This window comes from Staurois parvus, unplaced genomic scaffold (genome assembly GCF_062004578.1).
Source record: "Staurois parvus isolate SC_StPar_1 unplaced genomic scaffold, SC_StPar_1.0 ptg000434l, whole genome shotgun sequence".
Taxonomy (NCBI): Eukaryota; Metazoa; Chordata; class Amphibia; order Anura; family Ranidae; genus Staurois; species Staurois parvus.
The window spans coordinates 2,901,532-2,924,328 of NW_028318230.1; positions in this window are offsets into that span (position 1 = coordinate 2,901,532).

Consider the following 22,797-nt stretch of genomic DNA (forward strand, 5'->3'; position numbering starts at 1 on the left):
GCATCCACCGCCCGCCCACTGCTGCTGCCAGGCCCGTAATCTGTCATGGGCCCCTGTACCGCCTCCTCATGCTGCTGCCAGGTCCAGAGTGTGTCATGGGTCCCTGTACGGCCTCCCATTGCTGCTGTCTCCATCGCCACACTCTGCCATGTGCCACTTTCAGGTCTCCTCACACTGCTGGTGGGTTCCATTTTGTCATAGGGTGCTGTATGGCCTCCCATTGCTGCTGCCTCCACCGCCACACTGTGGCTCCACACTCTGGTTTTGGCCCCGTGACTGCCCAAATGAGTGAAGTGTGCGGTGATTCTAAGATCGACGGCACTCATCTGCATGTCATACTGACTGACAGTATTAGTTCTCTTCCCCAGCAGACTCCAAGGGCATTTAAATTAAAGGTACAGTGTTCTGCACTAATATAAAGGCTCTCTGAAGCCTAGAAACACCCTTTTTATAAGTTAAATTCGCAGCGAATATATTCGCCTCGAATCAAATTTATTCTGCGAATTCAGCGAATCAGCCGAATCAAATTTTTGAATAATTCGCTCATCTCTAATTATCATAGATGTAGCAAAGCTGCAGAGATACTAATCTAATTGTTCCAACGCGTTTTAGAGTGATTCCACTTCTTCCTCAGGGAAAAGAGAAGAACTCTGCATATTATTATTATTATTATTATTATTATAGAGTATTTATATACTTGCTCAGCGCTGTACATTATAGTGGGGGACAGTACATGAGACAATACAGTAACAAAACAGAACACGAGGGATTCAAGGGCCCTGCTCATTCGAACTTACAATATGGGTGACATCATAGTATATGAAAATGCAAAATAAATAATTGGTTAAAAGACATAAATGCTTCAGAAATGTTGCCTCATATAACTGGGGGCCGAACAAACCGGGACAGCAGAACCCCCCAAAAAGGCCTTGAATCACAAGGGCATCCCAGGTCACATAAAGTGTATAGACCTCCAAGTCATTACACACCACCTCAACGTTGTATTTGAAGGAAATTTGTGAGAGACACCCCCAAAAGAAAGGGGGAGGGGGAAGAAGGTACAAAACACTATGGCCACACCACAAAAAAACATAAAATATCTCAATGTCCAAAACTGATTCTATATCTTCTTCATGTTCACACAGTGAGTATAATAAAGGGCTTCAAGGCAAATATGACCAATTGGAACTATAGATTACTACGGCCACACCACAGAACACAAAGAACCCTGGATAAGGTGCTCTCATGTATACAGGACCAACCTACAGCACTGCAAGTAACAGTGTTCACAGAAATATATGTACATATGCCACTCAATGCAAGACCCATAAGGATAATGCTCTCCAAAATACAAAGAAAAGGAAGTAAACCTGCAGCGTGTCAAAGACCGTGTGTGTCAGCTCACAGAGAACAAGGATTCAGATGGTAGGGTCAGAATTTGGCATAAACAACATGAAAGCATGGATCCATCCTGCCTTATATCAACAGTTCAGGCTGGTGGTACTGGTGTAATGGTGTGGGAGATATTTTCTTGGCACACTTCGGGGCCAATGGTACAAATTGAGCATTGTTTAAATACCACGGTCTACCTGAGTATTGTTCCTGAACAGGTCAATCCCTTTATGACTACAATGTATCCACCTTGTGATGACTACTTCCAGCAGGGTAATGCACCATGACACAAATCTCAAATCATCTTAAACTCATTTCTTGAACATGACACTGAATTCACTGTACTCCAAAGGCCTCCACAGTCAAAAGATCAAAATCGAATAGAGCACTTTTGGGATGTGGTGGAACGGGATATTCGCATCATGGATGTGTAGCAAACAAATCTGTAACAGCTGAATGATGCTATCATGTCAATATGGACCAAAATCACTGAGGAATGTTTCCAATACCTTGTTGCATCTGTGCCATGAAGTTCTGAAGGCAAAAGGGGGTCCAACCTGGTACTAGCAAGGTGTAGCTAATAAAGTGGCCAGTGAGTGTATATTTCTGTGATTGAGTCAGTTCTTTATTCTCTTTCAGTTGCTCTACATTTTCAGATAAAGATGATTTAGTGGCATTGGGAAGTTTTTATACGTTTTGTAGGATTACTGCATCCTGCATCATATCACATACAGTAAATGCAGAATACATTTTTATATCCCTGTCCAGAATGTTAGTAAAATGGGGCAATGCTGCCATATATGAGTGAATTAGTCAATGGAGTCCTCTTCAATAGTTGGGTGAAACAGATGGGAAGATGCCATGTATTTCTGTACAGTATATACCATTGGAATAGCAGTTTAAAGTTTGTTTCACCTTCTGTTAGTGGATGATGTTGGGCAAGTGCCCTAATTTTTATTTCTGAGATTTTGTTAATCACAAGTGGAATTCCTTTTCCTATTTCTCCAGATATGGCAGTGAATCCTGGGTAAGCAGTCATTTACATACATATTTATATAGTTTAACAACCAGCAAATTAGCTTTAAAATAAGCCCTCACTGACCTCTGTAGCTACAGGAGCTGTGTAGCATTGCATTCTCCAAGTTCATAGCATCAGAGTTCTTCAAGTCATTCACTGAACAATTCTTCTTACCATGCTATCCCCTCTCAATTAAGCGTTTACAGTTAAGATTTGATGGATGTTGAATCTCTGCTTGAAGGGGGGAGCATGGCTAGCTTTCTGTTGAGAGAATGACAGGAATGACTTTAGTGCTTTTGCTATGAATTTTGAGGATTGTGCCATAGTGCCTATAGCTACAGAAGTCAGTGAGTTCTGTTTTAATGCTTATTTACTGAAGGGGAGAGCATGGCAGGCTTTCTGTTGAGAGAATGACAAGAATGACTTTAGTGCTTTTGCTATGAATTTTGAGGATTGTGCCATAGTGCCTGTAGCTACAGAAGTCAGTGAGTTCTGTTTTAATGCTTATTTACTGATTGTTAAATTATGTAAATACTTAAAGTAGATCTAAATCCAATCATATACATCTCACAGAAGAATTTTTTTTTTTTTAATTAAATCTTTTAATTTCTACATAGTTCTTTAAAAGAATATGTAGTATTTCTGACATAAACTTACTTATTTAGCATTTCCAGCTATGGGATGACAACTGCCTCCCAGTCGTGCTCTTGCACTGTCTTCTTGTTACATTTGCCATTGAATGCAAAAGCAAACATTTGAGCCTACATACACATCATAGCCATAGACCATCAGTGTCACTATCTGGTCATAAGCAATGATGTACAGCTGACACATATATATATATATATATATATATATATATATAGTGAAAACAGGATATCAGGATAAACATGTATTGTTTAACACACACAGTGCTTTAGCAAGCTAAATATCATTTACTTAACCACTTGCCTACCAGGCACTTATACCCCCTTATTTACCAGGCCAATTTTCAGCTTTCAGCGCTGCCGCACTTTGATTGACAATTGCGCGGTCATGCAACATTGTACCCATATGAAATTTTGATCATTTTTTTCTCACAAATAGAGCTTTCTTTTGGTGGTATTTAATCGCCACTGGGCGCTTTACTTTTTGCGCTATAAATAAAAAAAGTGCAAAAAATTTGAAAAAAAAAAAAGTTTCTTTGTTTCTATTATAAAATTTTTCAAACAGGTAATTTTTTTCCTTCACTGATGTGCATTGATGAGGCAGCACTGATGGGCACTGATAGGCGGCACTGATGGGCACTGATAGGCAGCACTAAAGGGCACTGATAGGCAGTACTAATGAGGTGGCACGGATAGGCGGCACTAATATGCAGCACTGATAGGCGGCACTGATAGGTGACACTGATGATGGGTACTGATAGACGGCACTGACTGGCATCACTGCTGGGCACTGACTGGCGGCACTGACTGGCACAACCGCTGGGCACTGACTGGTGGCACTGACTGGCAGCACTGCTGGGCTGCACTGGTGGGTGGCACTGGTGGGCAGCACTGGTGGGTGGGCACAGGTGGGTGGCACTGGTGGGCACAGGTGGGTGGGCACAGGTGGGGTGGCACTGATGGGCACAGGTAGGTGGCACTTCTGGCCACAGGCGTGTGAAACTGCAGAGTGGCACAGGTGGGTGCACTGCTGGGCACAGGTGGGCAGAACTTGTGGGTGGCACTGCTGGGCACCGATCATCAGGGCACTGATCATCAGTGCCCTGATGATCGGTGCCGATCCTCGCTCTGACAACTGCCGGTTCTCGGCAGTACTTTCCTCACGATCTGACAGCGTGAGGAAAGTGCAGCCGAGAACCGGCACTTGCATTTCCCTGTGATCAGCGTGTCATTGGACACCGCTGATCACGTGGTAAAAGGCCGCTGTGATTGGCCTTTTACCACATCACGTGATCAGCTGTGTCCGTAGGACACAGCGATCACGGAGATCGCCGGGTGCGCGCCCCCTGGGGCGCGCAGGAGAGCGCGTTCTGGGAGAACGTCATATGACGTCCACCCAGAACTGACCGGCCGCAGTGCAGCCGTCATTCGGCAACTAGTTAAAGTACATATAATTACTGCAGCAAACTTCTCTTTTTTGTCACCTTTGGTGTGGTAAATATACAGTGAAAAGCTTTTTGTTATAACTGTTCAATAATTAAAAACACAATACCTGCAAAAGGATTTATATTTTTGTCTGTCATGGGATTTAAACAGCCCAAAGAAAATATACTTGTGATCTGGAGTTAAATGACACAGCTGGTTTACCTCCCTGAAGGAGCATCAACAGACTGATGAGGTAATCTCTATCACATGCCTATATAGCAGAGATTGATTGGCTAAAATACTATAAGCCATTTTAGATGCCAACAGTAAAGCTAGGACCTATACAATTGCAGTATCAAAACTATAGAGATACCAGCCCCTAAGTATGATTTTGTCATCATAGTCTCATAGTGTATCACACATTTATCCAGGCAGACACTCAGCTCAATGGGAGACGATAAGCATCAAGCCTTGTTAAGCAAGGTTAAGTGCAGGATATACTGTACATGCTCCTTTGGCAAAAGTTTCATGTCAGTGAATATATTTTTGAATACATTTGAGACAGTGAGTGCTATTTTTTATCTGCTGGAGTACAGACACCCTAGCATTCTAAATCTGCATTTAACACACACACACACATTCTATATTTTCTGAATTTAAGCCCCCCACAAATTCTATATTTTCTGAAAGCAAAGACCCTAAAGAATAAAACGATGGTAGTTGCATTTTTGTATGTCACATGATATTAGCACACATTTTTCTCAAACTCATATTTTCAGTAATAAGTATATTAAGTTAATTTTAGTGCACAGATACAGTATGTAGCACCCTTCAAGTCAGGTGCTAGGATATGTAAATTTAGTGTAGTCAAAGGGGTTAATTGGTTCTATAGGGTAAATATAGGGTAAATTTAATTTAGTTCACTGTAACCAGTGGAGCTGGGTTTGAATAGTTTGGTCCTGTCTGTGTTCCAGGGGCTGCCTGCTTGTTTCTCCCTGTTCATCTGAAGGAGTTTTGGGTAATAGAAGTGGGAGCATATTAATCAGTAGCTTAATATTTATGTAGCCCAAGCCAATCTGTATGAGGGTCAGCCTAGAGGATTCTGGGAGAAAACAAATACTCTAGAGCAGGGAGCAGCCTTGTCTTCTTCTTGCCAAGGGGGGGGGGGGGTGCTCGTCTGCCTTCCAAACAATCCTGCCATGTGCCTGTCGAGCGGAAACCTCAGCCGGGACGCTGGAAGGCCTGGAGCTGCTGCTTTCTGCTGAAGTCGGGCTGTCATCTGAGGATCTAGTCTGGGACCGCTGAGAGAAGCTTCCTGCAGGATACTGGTGGGAGACAACCATTTATCCAGAAGCATTCTGTCAGTGCAGGCTGGGAGATATCCTAGAGACTACAACCCCTCTTATGTGCTAGAAAGTCAGCCGCATATTTGCTAATAAATTTATCTTGAAGAGCATAGCTGATCCATTCTGCAGGAAGGGGGCTGTTGCTTGAACTGTTTTGGAAGGTTTAACCTCCTCAACACTGCTTTGCAGAATCTGCTTTCTGTTACAAAGGGACACTGTCCTAAGCCCCATTATAGGAAGTTATTGGAGCATCCTACTTTCCCCAATCCCTATCCACGTTCAACCCTAAAATAAAACCAAAAAAAAGAACAACACCCTAGACTGTTTCTTGAGCCAAGAGGGAAAGAACATGCATGTGTGCCTGGCTGCCGGGCGAGAGAGAGAAAAGACCTTGGGACAAACAAATTGCTGGCCTGTATGGGGGGTCCCACTATAAATATAATACCAAATATTTTGGTAATATAAAAAACACGAGGTTGTGTCCAGTAAATAAATACCAAACATTTAAATCATTAAAAAGGCACTCACCGAGGGACGTGGCTAGCCGCCGACGAGTGTGGCTGCTTAAATCCGGAGCTCCCTCCGGCCGGACCGATCCACCACACCGCACAGAGGAGTCGGGTGAGACAGTGCCCCTTCGTTATGGGGAAACCCGACAGGATGCCCTCCGGCGCACGGTCCCGGTCCCCAAGGGGCCCTAGCTCCACTGGGAGGAACATAAGGGAGCTGTTCAGCTCCCACCAACAGAGAGCAGGGCCGCAGCCTTCTCCCTCTCTCTCTCCGTCCCCCTCTCCCCCTCCCTCTGCAGCCGAGGACACAGGCTGCTCTCCCTGCTCTGAGACACACGCTGGCCAGGATACAGTGCCACAACATGATATCTCCTCTGCCACACAGTCCGTCTCATTAAGGGACTTACAAGCTGTGGCTGCAGACATTAAGGTCACACTAACCACTACACTGACCACTGCCCTTAACGACCTGCGCGAGGATATCCGCGCTATGGGGTCCAGAATGGAACAAGTAGAGATGGCCGCTAGGCAAACTAAGACCGCCATAGTATATTTACAGCGACAGTCAGAGTCGCACACCTCGACTATCCGGGATTTTTACAAGCATATCGAGGATTTAGACAACCGTGGCCGTAGACACAATATCAGAATACGTGGCATGCCGGAATCCGTGGAAGCCACTGACATTCCTAAGGCCGTAACTACCATCTTTAATGACCTCCTAGGCCGCTCGCCAGCAACTCCAATTGACATTGAGTGCGTACATAGGGCCCTCCGGCCTAGGGGGGGTGACGCGGACCCACCCAGGGATGTTGTATGCTGCATTGTCAGCTTCCCGATCAAGGAGGATATCCTCAGATGTGCAAGGGACAGAAGACATATAACTTACAAAGGGGCGGAAATACAACTGTACCAGGACTTATCCAGCATGACCTTACGCCAAAGGCGAGCTCTGCGTCCATTACTAGACACGCTTCGCTCCCGAAATCTGTCCTATAGGTGGAGATTTCCCTTTTGCCTTTCAGTACAGGCTGGTGCTCACACCTTTAATTTGAGAAACCCCGAAGATCTACCGTCTTTCTGTTCCTCTTTGAACATCCCATCGATAGACCTGCCAGATTGGTACGGTCTCTTGGGACTGCAGCCGGCCCTGGACGCGGGATCTGCGGAAGACGAAATGGATTGGCAAGGCCATTCCCATCGTAGACGTCAGACAGTCCTGTCGACTCCTCCAAGACACCCCACAGGGGGTACTGCGGCTGCTCCTAGCCCTACGGCCTCGCCTGCGCATAGAAAGTCAAGGCACGAGTCCTAATCCTACCTAATCCTCATCTACTCCTGCAACTCATGCGCATTTTTTATCAGGTGCCTGCAGTTTTCTGTTCTCATGTTTCTATACCATTTTTCCACATGAGTCCCGGCGATTCCTCGCTCTCCCCTGCAATGATCAGTGGACCTTCATTATTTTTATTTCACTATCTGACCTCCCAAAAGGGAATCAATGCCCCTGAGGTCTGCTCCGCAACTAACAAATGGTGGATTTCTGTGAGCCCCCTATTGATCGTCTCTACGCCGTGGTCAGAGGAGATCTATACATCATACGAATGGCTCCTCCTCCTGGACAGATGACCTAATCTTCAGCTCTCTCTTCTCTGTCGACATTCAGCATCCCGGTTTACCCAACAGACCTCGCACCGACTTGCCCTATGAGCTAGACCCCCACGCACTCCAATCTAATGTGGGCCTCTGAGTCGTCTGTCTTCCATTGTCCCTGTCCTTTTTGTTCCCCCAGAGCCTCCTCCCGCTTTATTGGAAGAAGACCTGTTTCTCCGTGGAAGTATCCAGATGACCTCTGCTTCTCTGCTGCCCGTCCCGACACGCTCTGCTTAATCGGTGTCCTCGAAGGAGACCCTGACAGACTTAGTACAGTATATGATGCATTTGGGGGTGTGCTGGGGGCCTGGGAGGGAGGGGGGGTTGGGTGCGGGGAGGAAGCTGGGACTTATAGGGGGATGCCACAGATGGGGTTTTTTTTTTTTTCTTGTGCTTTTTTGACACTTAGCCTTTCTACTCTATGTGATATACTGATTGGTGCTGATCCTGGGGTAACCCAGATATTTTTGCAGGATGCTTGGGAGTCAATGCTGTTTTTTCTGTTTTTGCATTGATTTAACTGTTATTGCACATGTTGTCCTGTTGATACTATGTTTCATGTAAGGGGATGCTTATACTACTCATACGGCCTCCTACATTTCCGCATATTGCCTTCTCCCCCTTACTTGCCTGCCAAATGTCTCAAAATTACCTGGTGGCTCACAAGTAGCTGTGGCCTCTAAACCCTGACGCTCTAGGTACATTTATGATTAAGGTAGACTCAGTTTGGCTTTAACCCACTCATACTGTACCCCCGCCCCTACCCATGCAGCTGTACTCGACGCCAAACGTTTTTTTTTTTTTTTCCCTCTTATGTGCCCTGCTACTCTACAGCGAGGGCTGGGGCCATGCGCTACATATCGTACCCCGAGCTTATTCTGCAATATGGGTCTCTGTAGACTCCTCCCTCTTCAAATTCCGCTCTTATAAACAAATTTTTACACATCTCACGGTGGTTTCCGGCCGGCGGTGGTTCTATTCTCGTTTCGTCGTCTACCTCGTTCCCAACACAGTAGGCTCTGCGAGCTCTTACTGAATATTTTTACGGCTATCTTCACTATCTCGACTCTCCCTTTTCTCTTTACTTGCCTCATACTGTTCGTCTCCTTCTCTTCTACGTGCTCCTCCCCTCTTCTTTTCTCTTTCTGTCTTTTTCTTTTCTGGTTTCTCTTCCTCTCTCACGTGGAATAGCAGGTCTCTTCCTCTAGCCGTTTACTCTTACTATCTTCTCGGTCCCCCCCCTTTTTTTTTTTTCTCCCTTCCCCCCCCCCCCCCCCGGGGCGCTGCATCTGCATCTTTGGACACTCGCAATACTGATTGGTAAACATGCCATTCCCCACCTCAGTCTTGAGACCAAGGTCCCTGAAAATCCTCTCACTCAACACCAAGGGTCTGAACACACCCGAAAAGCGCTCCATGTTGCTCTCATATCTGCATAAACAAAAGGCAGATGTAGTCTTCCTTCAAGAGACGCACTTTCGTCGGGACTCTATTCCCAAGCTTTTTAATTTCCACTTTCCCATAGTCCACCATGCCACTAACCCTCTGGCCAAGTCGAAAGGGGTAGCTATTTTTTCTCGCTAGACATCTTCCTTTTACTATGTCAGACTCCCTTGCTGATCCTAAAGGCAGGTACTTATTCATAAAGGGTTCATTCGCCAATAGACCCGTCACATTTGCTAATGTGTACGCCCCTAATACCAAGCAGGTCTCTTTCACGCGCTCAATAACTGACGCCCTAGCTGCTTTCCATTCGGGTGTTCTGATCTTAGGGGGCGATTTGAATGTCCCACTAAATCCTCTGCTAGACTCCTCCTCCGGAAGCTCCTTTTTACCGTTTAAGGCTCTCAAACAAATAAACATACAATTACAACACTTACAACTGCACGACTCCTGGAGAACTCTCTACCCCACGGTGAAAGACTACACATTTTATTCCGCACCACATAATAAGTATTCCAGGATAGACTATCTTTTTCTGTCGCAATCAGATCTCCTGCTACTCCATGCCGCTTCTATAGAAACAATGGTTCTTTCCGACCACCATCCCATTACCATGACTTTACGGTTCCCAGATACCTACACACGCTCGAAATATTGGCGCCTAGACGCCTCCCTTCTTGCAGACTCTGCAATCGAACAAGAGATCCGCACCAATCTGGTTGAATACTTTTCCTTCAATTGTTCCCCTGATACCTCCCCACTCACGCAGTGGGAGGCTCATAAGTGTGTCATTCGGGGCGTCCTCATAGCAGCTGCGTCGAAGCGTAAAAGAGATAGACAAGAGCGTTTGAGACGCCTCACAGATAAGATCCATTCATTAGAGAGGGCACATAAGCGGTCTCTGGCTGCGTCAACCCTATCCGAACTTACGTGTACACGTTCACAACTTCTTACAGAATTGGGGAAGGTGGTTAAGAAACGGTTCATTCTCTCTCAAAAACTATACTATGAATTTGCTAACAAGAGCGGAAAGTTCCTTGCCAGAGCTCTCCGCGAGAAACGATCCAGTATGACGGTACATAAAATTAGAGGTCCCGATGGCACCATGGCCACATCTAATCCTGATATTGCTGCCCATTTTGAACACTTTTATAGATCCTTATACAACCTTCCTCCTGAACGCCCACCTCCACACACTGACGAATCCAGGGCCTCTTTGATTTCTGAATTTCTCCAGCTCCACGGTCCGTCGGCTCTCTCGGAAGACTTGGCCAACTCTCTGGAAGCGGATCTGACCCTGAATGAGCTGCAGTGTGCTTTGAAGCAGACAAAACCTGGTAAGAGTCCGGGTCCCGACGGCTTCTCCGCAGCCTATTATAAATCCTTCTTGGATATCTTAGGTACCCCCTTTCTTTTGGCGTTTAATACTTTCTCCAAATCCCCCCTACCTCAACATCGTCTTTTGGAGGCCCACATAACGGTTATCCCCAAGGGTGATAAAGATAACACGCAGGTATCCAACTACAGACCCATCTCCCTGCTGAACGTGGACGTTAAGTTATTTGCGAAGATCCTGGCTAATAGACTTCTCCCCCTGCTTCCCTCCTTGATCAATTTAGATCAGGTTGGATTCATACCAGGAAGGGAAGCAAGGGACAATACCATTAAGGCCCTTAACCTTCACCATTGGATGTGCAAATCTAACACTTCCGGTTTTTTCCTTTCCCTGGATGCAGAGAAGGCCTTTGATAGAATTGCATGGGACTATTTGCAAGCGTATCTGGTGTCACTGGGTTTGGGTGAGAAGATGCTCAACTTCATCATGACCTGTACACAGGCCCCACCGCTCGAGTCAGGGTCAATGGACATCTGTCAAACTCTTTTTACTTAGAAAACGGAACACGTCAGGGTTGCCCCCTTTCCCCACTCTTGTTTGTCCTATCCCTTGAGCCCCTATTACGCAAAATCCGCTCGAACTCCGACATCAAAGGGGTCAGGGTATTGGACAGGGAATACAAGCTCGCTGCTTACGCGGACGACATCCTTCTCTTCCTTGCTGATCCGCACACCACTTTGCCTAATTTGCTAAAAGATTTTGCCCTCTTTCGATTCTTGTCTAACTTTAAAATCAACTTCTCCAAATCTTTCGCCCTTAACATATCCCTGCCCCCAGAATTCGTCTCTTTCTGTGAATCTCATTTCCCGTTTCGTTGGGAAAAGGATTCCCTTTCATATCTCGGTGTACAACTTACCCGCAACCTCGATGACCTCTATGCAAAAAACTTCCTTCCCGCTCTCCGTTCTCTCCAAGAGGACCTCCATAAATGGCATCGTCCTTGTTTCTCTTGGTTTGGAAGGGCAGCAATAATCAAAATGAACATACTCCCACGCCTCCTCTATCTTTTTCAAACGCTGCCAATTCACGTACCTGTTGCTTTTTTTACATCTTGTAAAAAAATCTGCTCACAATTCCTATGGAACCATAAGCGTCCGCGTATTGCTTTTTCCCAACTGACTCTCCCTAAACTTAGAGGTGGGATTGGGCTCCCTGATCTTCACTGGTACTACTGGGCATGCCACCTTACACGCATAGTGGACTGGCATGTTCATTCTACCTCTAAAGATTGGGTCCGCCTAGAAAATGCCTTCTCACCCTCACCCCTGGCATCGATTCCATGGTTCCTGCCAAAGCATACACCTCAAGAGCTCCTCACCCACCCTTTAGTGGGGCCCAGTTTAAATATTCTCCGCCTGAACTGTAAAACGGCATCTATCTCTGAGCCACCGAACTCCTTAACCTCCATTCGTCTCAATCCTGACTTCCCCCCAGGCATGCACAAGTCATTCCTATCTGAGCATTGGCCTCATGACCAGATTTTGGTTAAACACTTTATCCGCGATGGCAAAGTAAAATCATTCCGCGAACTGCTTGATAGCCTAGATAGCCGAGATTTTCCTTTCTGGGCCTATCTGCAGATAAGACACTTCTTGCTCTCACACAAACTGTTCCATAACTGGACTCGTCCCCTCACTCCTTTTGAATCCCTATGCTCTAGAGCTGAACCGCGCAAACATTTGATCTCGGAGATTTACCCTCTCCTTGTTGAGAGTAGGGATTATGATTCTTTACCCGCCTGCCGTGCTTGGAACAGAGACCTGGGAAACAGCTTGGCGGACGCCGATTGGGACCTAATATTCATGCATACTCATAAATGCTCCCTCAATGTTTCGACTCAGGAAAACGGTTATAAACTGGCTTCAAGATGGTACCGAACCCCGTCGAGAATCTCTCGTTTCAACCCTTCCGTCCCCAACAGCTGTTGGAGATGTGGAACTTCAGATGGGTCCTTTCTCCACATTTGGTGGTCTTGTCCCAGTATCCAACCATTTTGGCAGGAGGTCCACAGGCTTGTAGTGTCTGTGACCACCTTGTCCCTAGCTTTCTCTCCAGAGCAGTTTCTTCTCCATCACTCCTCCCTGCCCAGGGGACAATATCTCAAATCTTTAGCCATGCATATGGTCAACGCAGCCAGACTCTGTCTTCCCACTCTTTGGGGCTCCACCCGCCCTCCCTCCATACTCGATTGGCTGATCTGTGTGGGTAAAATTGCGGAAATGGAAGAACTGATTGCGACTGCACTCGATTCCCCCACTAAATTCTCCCATACTTGGGCCTGCTGGACTCACTTTAAAACCACTCCTACGTACCGGTCCTTTATGGACCATCCAACCAACACGCCTGATTGAATACTAACCTCCATTGTATGTTACTCCACACTTTAGATCATTCGGTAGGCGACTTCCTCACCTTCGGGGCTTTATCCCCACCTACCTGCTCCGGTTAATAGACTTATGCTCGAATCCACCCATAGAAGACCCTTGGTGTTGACGACAATACAAACCCAGTTCGTCCCCCCCCTTTTTTTTTTTTTTTTCTCTTCTATCTCTCTCTTTTCTTGTTCTCCTTTTCTTTCGTCTTATCTTCCTGTTACACGCCCAGTCAACCACTGGGTTCCTCTTTAGAGAACATTAGGCATGCCATTGTCATACTTATCCTATTTACATTAGCGACCCTCACGACGATCTAAGCTTACTTAGAGGCACCATCACTCTAGTAAAACAACTAGCTTCGTCCTCAACGGTTGTGCTGCATCTACACTGCCTCCTTCTGCGGCGCTGCAATGAGAATTACATACTAAGGAGGTCCGACGCGATAACATTCCCATGCACACTACTATACTGCCTGAGTATTACAGACTTACCCCGTCGTGGACTGGCACAACCATGTTCCATATGTGGTTCTTTGTAAGAATATTCCTACTTTTTCCCGGTATGCATTGCCAAATGTTGTATATGACTATCATTCCCATTTCTTTTGTATTATTATGCACTTTCTCATTAAACGTTTTTTTTTGGTAAAAAAAAAAAAGGCACTCACCAGTGAAATGGCAACAAACTTTGGTGCCCAAAATTGTTCATAGGAAATGCTTTAAAAGTATATCAGTTGAGAGTTATGCACCGTGCACACTACCTGAAAAACGGATGAACGATCGTCCGGTTATCATCGATCGTTCGCTGCTGGTCGAAAGAGATGTGCTTTTATGCATGAGAATATTGTACGATAAAAAGGCATTGCGTACGAATGTCGCAGTGTAGCTGCGGAAATGATGTAATGTACGTGTGACCCTGTAGCCATGCCTTTCCGTGCCATATTGGTTTTCCCACAGCGACGGATTGCTTGGGACGAATTGTCGGAACAGTATGGATACCGTATCCGAATTTTCCGAGGATACTGCAATTGCCGTTATGGGTTTAGGAATTCTGGCCATACAGAGGCAACAGAGGAAGAAGACAAAAAGGAGGTTGTGGTGCAAGAAATGGCTACTTAGGCGTGGCCAGTATTCCCACATGTCTCTGTTGAGAGAATTGCATGAGAACAATCCTGATGATTTTTGTAATTATTTGCAAATGAATGACAGCTGCTTCAATCAAATCCTGACTGCAGTAAAGCCACACATTGCCAAGCAGAATACCATTCTCAGAGAAGCAATCAGTACGCAGCAACGTTTGATTGCCACACTTCGGTATCTTGCCATGGGGCAAAGCCTGCAGGATTTGAAATTCACCACTGGCATTTCACCATAAGCCCTTGGAGTAATAATTCCTGAGACCTGCATGGCCATCATCAAAGTCCTACAGGAGGAATACATTAAGGTACAAGTCATTTTTTAATTGCCCCAATATAAATCATAAATCATTAATGCTCATTTATTTTTATGTAAAATAATGTCTTTAAGAATTCCTTTAATCAAGTTCAGTAAATGCCAACCCTAAAGTGTTTTGTTTAGATTGTCTTACCAATTTTTTTTCTTCTTTTGTTGATTACAGTTTCCAAGCAATGCTGAAGAGTGGTAGGAAGTTGCTAGGCAATTCCATGAACAGTGGCAATTTCCAAACTGTGGCGGAGCCATAGATGGGAAACATGTCCGAATAAATCCTTCAGCAAACTCAGGCTCCTACTTCTACAACTACAAGGGCTTCTTTAGTATAATAATGATGGCCGTGGTAGATGCCAAATATGAGTTTATCTACCTTGACATTGGCAAGAACGGTCGCAATTCTGATGGTGGAATTATTGACCAGACAGAATTTCAAAAACGCATGCTGAATGGAACCCTTAACCTACCCATCTGTGAGGAAAACATTGAGGGGATGAACTTCGTGTTTGTTGCTGATGAAGCCTTTGTGTTGGGTGAAAATGTACTGAGGAACCTTTCTACGGAGCAAAGGATCTTCAATTACAGATTATCTCGAGCAAGGAGGGTGGTGGAGAATGCATTTGGCATTCTTGCTAACCATTTCTGCATTTTCCTCACCTCCATCAATCTAGCACTGTACAAAGTGAACAACCTAGTCCTCTGCTGCTTGTGGCAGGCGCAGCACCCTTTGGTGCCTAGTGCGCTGTGGCATTAGAAAAATTATGCAATTGCTGTTTCTTTGTTTGATTAGACTGACTTTACTCTGTAATTCCTCCAATGCCACTCTATGGATGCAGTAGGTTTAAAGAGCACACCGAATACTTTAGTTAACTTCTTTAATAACTTCAATCTTCTTCATATAACACTGCTTACAATGGCTTGTTTCATTTATCATACAGTAGCTTATTTCTTTCATATTACAGTGGTTTGATTCGATAGCTTATCTCGATAGGTTCAATAGATTCGATAAATTTGTTCTGTATATTTCGATAGATTGATAAATTCACTTGGATTTATAAACTCGTTATATTCGATAAGTTCGTAAATTCGGTGGAACTACAAGTAAACACACACAACAGTTTTAACATACAGATCTACCTGCATTACTAAACAACAGAGGAACACACAAGTGCATTAAATACCTATTTGGCCTGCTCTGCTTCCATAAAGCTTTTCTGATTGGAACTGTTTCCTCTTCTGTCTGGTGAGCATGTGTCTCTAGAAAATCCTAGCAGGGAGTTTTACACAGGCATAAATGTGAAACTGGCTGGGATTGGTTAAGGCTCTGTACAGTGTGAGGCTGTCTGTGATTGGCTCATCTTTGCTAACACAATGAATATATAAATGTCATATAACAATCAAAGACATAAATTACAGCAATGATTCTGCTTTTGGCTTTAACATATGCACATATATACTATACTGAGGTTATTGGCAGGTTTGGTATACACATATATGTGAACCATATTAACAACCTAGGACTGGTCTTAGCTGGCCAGCTACATTCCCACCAAAATTACCTATAATTCAATGTTCTCAGTAATAGGATTCGAACATGAATTTGAGGAATTTTCCATCAGTTTCTCAACTCTCAAGTGTCTTTGTTCTTCTGTAGGTCTACGTGTCTTTCTACAGATTACACATTTGCTTATGTACTTTGCTATAACTTTGCTTCCTTTCACTATCCAGTAACCACCTTCTCTCAAACAGCTTTGAGTAAAGCTTCTTCCTTAATGCAAGGATTTGTTGTGGTAGTGATTGATAATCAATCTTGTGAAGGTAGAATTTTTGGGTAGAATTGCTGGATGCTTAACTCTGTTAGGTAGCGACGCATTTTCCAGCCTCCCTCCCACCTTCAGTATACCATCCTGCAGAATAAGATTAAGCTTGTACAATGGGTGGTTGTTTGGAAGTCTCTTAGGTTCTTGACTAAGTCTCTTCAATTCTTCACTGTAGAATCTTTGATGAATGAGTCTTATAACCGTTTCTTCAGCTTTCACTCTTTCCTCTACATTCAACGATTCTTTCTTTCTGATTCCTTTTGCTAAGCGTTGAATTCGAGCTACAATGTTTATGACTGTATTCCACTTTGAACATGTGGCTAGTCGTTCAAGTATGTCATCTTGACACTTGGTGGCAGTGCTCAATGTTTGAACTACCTTTACTTCTGGATCACCCATAGACAGTTCTGTATAACCTTCACTGGGTATGATTTCCCTTTCCCAAAGGAACTCTTGACCGGTGAACCAGTTTGAATTCTTCAATTCTGTTACATTTAGGCCTCTTGAAGCATGATCTGCCGGGTTTTGCTTTGTGTCAACATAGTGCCAATGTTCTGGATTCGTTGTTTTCCGAATTTTTTGAACTCTGTTAGCGACAAAGGTGTGGAATCTTCGAGCTTCATTGTTTATGTAACCTAGGACAACTTGTGAGTCTGTCCAAAAATGCTCTTCATCTATTTTCAATTCCAATTCTTCTTTCAGAAACTGACTTACTGATGCTGAAACGACGGCTGCCGTTAGTTCGAGTCTTGGTATTGTCTGAATATTGTTGGGTGCGACTCTGGCCTTTCCCATAACTAGGGCACAGTGTATCTTTCCTTCTCCTACTGCTCTGATGTAGGAGCACTGACCATAACCATGACTACTGGCATCTGAAAAGTGATGAAGTTCTATTTTCTTGTACTTTCCGAAATCAGGAGGTACAAAACATCTGGGTATCCGAATTTCTTTCAAATTTTGCAAGTCTCTTATCCAACTCTCCCACCTTGGCCTCAAGCCTGCAGGTATGGGTTCGTCCCATCCCAACTTCTGTCTGCCTAATTCTTGCAGTATTTCTTTTGCTCTGAGGATTATTGGTGCCAAGAATCCCAACGGATCATATATTGAGGCTACTGTGGAAAGAATGGTACGTCTAGTTGGAACTTTCTCTTCCATGGATATTTCAAAGAAAAAATTGTCGTTTTCTACATTCCATCCCAATCCGAGTACATTCTGAACTGGAAGAGGATCATAGTTAAGATCCACATTCTTTATTGTTGATGCACGTTCGAAGCCACTGATGGATTCTAGTACCTCTCTGTCGTTTGAGATGATTTTGTGAAGACGCAGGTTTCCCTTTGCGCATAACTCTTGGCTCTCTCTCACCAACTGAATTGCCGATTTTGAGGATTCTAGGCTTATAAGACCATCATCTACATAAAAGTTTTCCTTCAAAAAATTTGCTGCTGATGGACAATCCTTTTCATTCTGATTGTCCAGATACTTCATACCATAATTGGCACAACCTGGGGATGATGCTGCTCCAAACAAGTGTACTTTCATCCTGTATTCTGCTGGCTCTGTATCTGTATCTCCGTCTTCCCACTATAGGAACCTCAGGAAGTCTCTATCTTCTTCCTTGACATGAAATTGGTGGAACATCTTTTCAATGTCGCACATGACTGCTATGGGATACTTTCTGAATCTACAGAGTACTCCAGGTACAGTGTTTGTAAGATCTGGTCCCTTTAGTAGATGATCGTTCAATGCAACATCATTGTACCTTGCTGAGCAATCAAAAACTACTCTGATCTTATCTGGTTTCTTTGGGTGATAGACACCTTGATGTGGGATGTACCACACTTCTCCATTTTTAGGCTGACCATCAACTTTCTCTGCATGCCCTTCTTTGAGGATTTCTTTCATGAATTTCAAATAATCATCTTTGAGTTTGGGATCTCTTCCCATCCTTTTCTTTAAGCTTTTCAATCTTGTCAGGGCAAGATCTCTGTTATTTGGCAGATGAGGTCGTTCTCTAAAAGGTAGGGGCATTTCAAGATGACCTTGTTGATTTTGCTGAATATTATCTTCTAGAACTTGTACAAACTTTATGTCCTCTTGGGATACACTCTTTTCATTACAACTTACGTCTGCAAAGTCGGATTCTAGGATTTTGAGTACTTTCGCTGGACTTACAGTTGGTAACTCTTGGACAGATATTCTATGACACAATCCTGTCACCTGTCCTGAATCTGCAATCTGTCGTTTTCCTCCAACAACACCCCATCCTAGATCAATTTGGACTGCATAGGGTTCACTCTTTCCTCCTGCGATTATCTTTTGTGGCACCAACGCCTCGGGACAGTCGTAGCCTATCAACAGTCCAATACCAAATTCCTTCAGCGGGGACATTTCATGAGATATGACAGATAGGTGTTCCCATTTGTTGGCTGTTTCACAGGTAGGTATGCGATCTCAATCCAGAGGTATGTCGTCTTTTGTATAAGCTGGAGGTAGATCTAATATGCAGTTTGAGTGGAGTCCTCTAACTCTCAGTCCTTTGACTCTTTGACTGTTCACCAATGTGTCTCTTCCTGTCATTGTAGTGAGTTTGAGTTTCACTGGTTCTGCGGCCACTTGTAATTTCTTGCAGATTTCTTGATCAATGAAGGTGATGTCACTCTGGGCATCCAGTAGTGCATAGGCGTATACCTTCTTGTTCTTCCTTTTAGGATTTGAAATACACACTGGTACAACCATTGACGTGCCATTGTTTTCTCTTTCTCTCACTCTGCAAGAGAATACTGTCGCTTTATTTTCTTCCTCAGTGTCCTTGGGCATTAAGGATTTCTCTTTCTTTGGACGTTCTTCATGTAGTGGTGTAGGATGACGTCCTTTACAAACACTGCAAGTTGCCTTTTTCTTGCATTCTTTAGTAATATGGCCTGTTCTTAAACATCCAAAACACAGCTGATTATCAAACACAAATTTTTATTTTCATCTGGAGACCTTTCCTTCAATTGTTGGCACTTATGTATGGAGTGATTCTCTTCACAGAACATACACTTGAAGGTAGTCTGAAGACTTGTCGGTTCTGACTCTTTACTGATCCCAGTAGTGATGTTGAACTTGCTCTCATGGGCATCTGGACCTTTAGTAGCTGTGTTGGTTGCAAAGCTAGTTGCTCTTGCACGTCTTATCTCTCTTGTAGGCCTTTCTTCTAAGGGTTTTAAGACATAAGATGCTGTTACTGGATTACACGCTATTCGTGCTTCCTCATTGACAAATTCAGAGAACTCTTTGAAACTTGGGAAGTTTTTGCCTTGATCTAACTGTTTAGTCACATAGCGATTCCATCCAGAAGCCACTTGTTCTGGTAGCTTGGCTAGCATCCTGTGGTTTTCTAGATAGTCGTTCAATACTTGTAGTCCTTGAACATGTGGGATAGCATTGCTGCATGCTTGCAGGAAGTCGCCATACTCTTGGAGCTTGAAGTGTTCTTTAGGACCTATTTTAGGCCAGTTTATCAACTTCTCTCTGAAAGCTCTTTGTACTAAGAATGGATGACCATATCTTGCATTTCATTTTTGCCAAGCTTGCTTGTAGGCTTCTTCATCTTTCCTATAGAAGTTACCTTCAAGAACCCTTTTTGCTTCTCCGCCAGGATACCGCTGGAGGTAGAATAACTTGTCCACTGGATGGGAGCAATGATGTTCAATGATCATTTCAAAACTTGCCTTCCACTCTATAAACTTCAGCACGTCTCCGGAGAATACAGTAGGTTCCGGAACAGGAAGTCTAATGAGAAATCTCTGAGGTTTCGCCGGGTCAACAGTTGTAACATCCTCGTGACCACTGCCATGACATATGAGAGTTGAATTATCTGGTTCTCTTTTTCCACTTTGTTCTGAATCAGGTGAGTCTCTCTTATTTTCTCTCTGAGCAGGGATGAAAGGACTATGACTTATTTCTTCACTACATGCTGGAGATTTCCTTCCATTTTCCTGGGCGTAAGGAAGAACGTAGGAGTCAGCTTCTCCACTTATTACTGATTTGGATCTATGACTACCCTGATTCGTATCCTCTTCGTGCACTCTGAGTCTGGCTTCTATAATCTTAACTTCCTTCTGCCTTTCCAGACTTTTCATTTCAGCTTCCATTTTATGGCGCTGAGCTTCTATTTTATGGCGCTGAGCCTCCATTTCGGCTATCCGTAGAAGTTGTTCAGCTAATTCCTTTCTTTTGGCTGACGTACTTGAGAACTCTGTTATGTGGCTGGCACTTCTGCTAGTGATGGAAGTCACACTTGAGATTGTGGTTCCTCCTAAGGACCTAGCATAGTCTTTCATGAAGAGCTCATTCATTCCCTTTCGTGCCTTGACTTCATCATAATTTTCTGAAGATGATAGTTCTCTCATAAGCTTCACTAAATCTCTAGTGACTGCGGTACATGTATCCATGTTTCTTACAATATCCTGGGAGGGTGTCAAGAACGACCGCAAGTTGACATATGCTGTCATAAGCTCTGACTCAGAATCTTCTACTGTCTCTATTATTTCACTCAAATTCTCCTTTATGCTGTCTTGTTTTAGCTTTCTGCGAATGTCTTTGATGTATGCTTTCCACCTCTCATATATTCGGGTGAACTTTTTTCCTTTCAGTACTGCCTCTTGCTCCAAATTTTCTAGCACCTTTTGGGTCTGTCCCGTGATGAACATCTTAGTTCACCTGTTTCAGCTATATTTGTTTGGGGCGAGACTACCGTTTCATTGCACCTTTCAGATTCAGACAGGTTCTCTTGATACCTTCTACCTTATCTATAATTGCATCCGCTAACAGTGGGGTGGCAATGCTAGGCTCAGCCATTTCTGAATGCTATAACAATTAATATGAAAAATAAGGACCTGTCACTTTAAATGCAATACTATCAAATGCAAGAATAAATGACTTTCACTTTACATGTAATAGCACCAAAACACAGGCAATAAATGACTTTCACTTTAAATACTTCAGAGTCATATACTTTAACTGTCTCTCTTTTATTAAAAGTCTGTATTCTCTTGAGCACAAAAATGTCTCTTGCAGAAACCTAAGTGCATAAGTGAGTAATAAAGGAAAGCTCTGACCTTAATTGAAGAACAGGATACCGTGATCTGAAGGTTGCAGAAACAAATGTCAGTCTTAAAGGAGACTTTTCTTTTCTTGATGTGGTGACTTGCGATGCTCTGCGGTGACTTTGCGATGTTCTGTGATGACTTGTGATGCTTTGCGGTGACTTTGCAATGCTCGGCGGTGACTTGTGATGCTCTGCGGTGACTTGCGACTAGTATCGTGAACTCTCTGGATGCAACACGTGGTCTGTTGATGGATAGCGGTGCAGGCACTCTAGCTCTGGACTGTGGCCCTCCCCTCATGCATCTCTTTCTCTCTCTAGGGGTGCAGGAGGTTTGGCGCTCTTTCTCTGACTGTCTTGCCTTTGCCGTTATGCCACTTTAAGAGTCGGTTGCAGTCTGACTAATGCACACGTGCTATGGACTGTACTGTTCCGCTGAGGTGTCTCCGCGTGGCGGTATATGCTGGCGCTCTATTTCTCTAGTGTACTCTTTACTGTGCAAGTTGAGGAGCGCTGTTGCTTGACCTCTGAGGGTAATAGTTCCACTGTGGCAGGCGCAGCACCCTTTGGTGCCTAGTGCGCTGTGGCATTAGAAAAATTATGCAATTGCTGTTTCTTTGTTTGATTAGACTGACTTTACTCTGTAATTCCTCCAATGCCGCTCTATGGATGCAGTAGGTTTAAAGAGCACACCGAATACTTTAGTTAACTTCTTTAATAACTTCAATCTTCTTCATATAACACTGCTTACAATGGCTTGTTTCATTTATCATACAGTAGCTTATTTCTTTCATATTACAGTGGTTTGATTCGATAGCTTATCTCGATAGGTTCAATAGATTCGATATATTTGTTCTGTATATTTCGATAGATTGATAAATTCACTTGGATTTATAAACTCGTTATATTCGATAAGTTCGTAAATTCGGTGGAACTACAAGTAAACACACACAACAGTTTTAACATACAGATCTACCTGCATTACTAAACAATAGAGGAACACACAAGTGCATTAAATACCTATTTGGCCTGCTCTGCTTCCATAAAGCTTTTCTGATTGGAACTGTCTGTTTCCTCTTCTGTCTGGTGAGCATGTGTCTCTAGAAAATCCTAGCAGGGAGTTTTACACAGGCATAAATGTGAAACTGGCTGGGATTGGTTAAGGCTCTGTACAGTGTGAGGCTGTCTGTGATTGGCTCATCTTTAACTAACTCTTAAAGGCATATTTTCCTT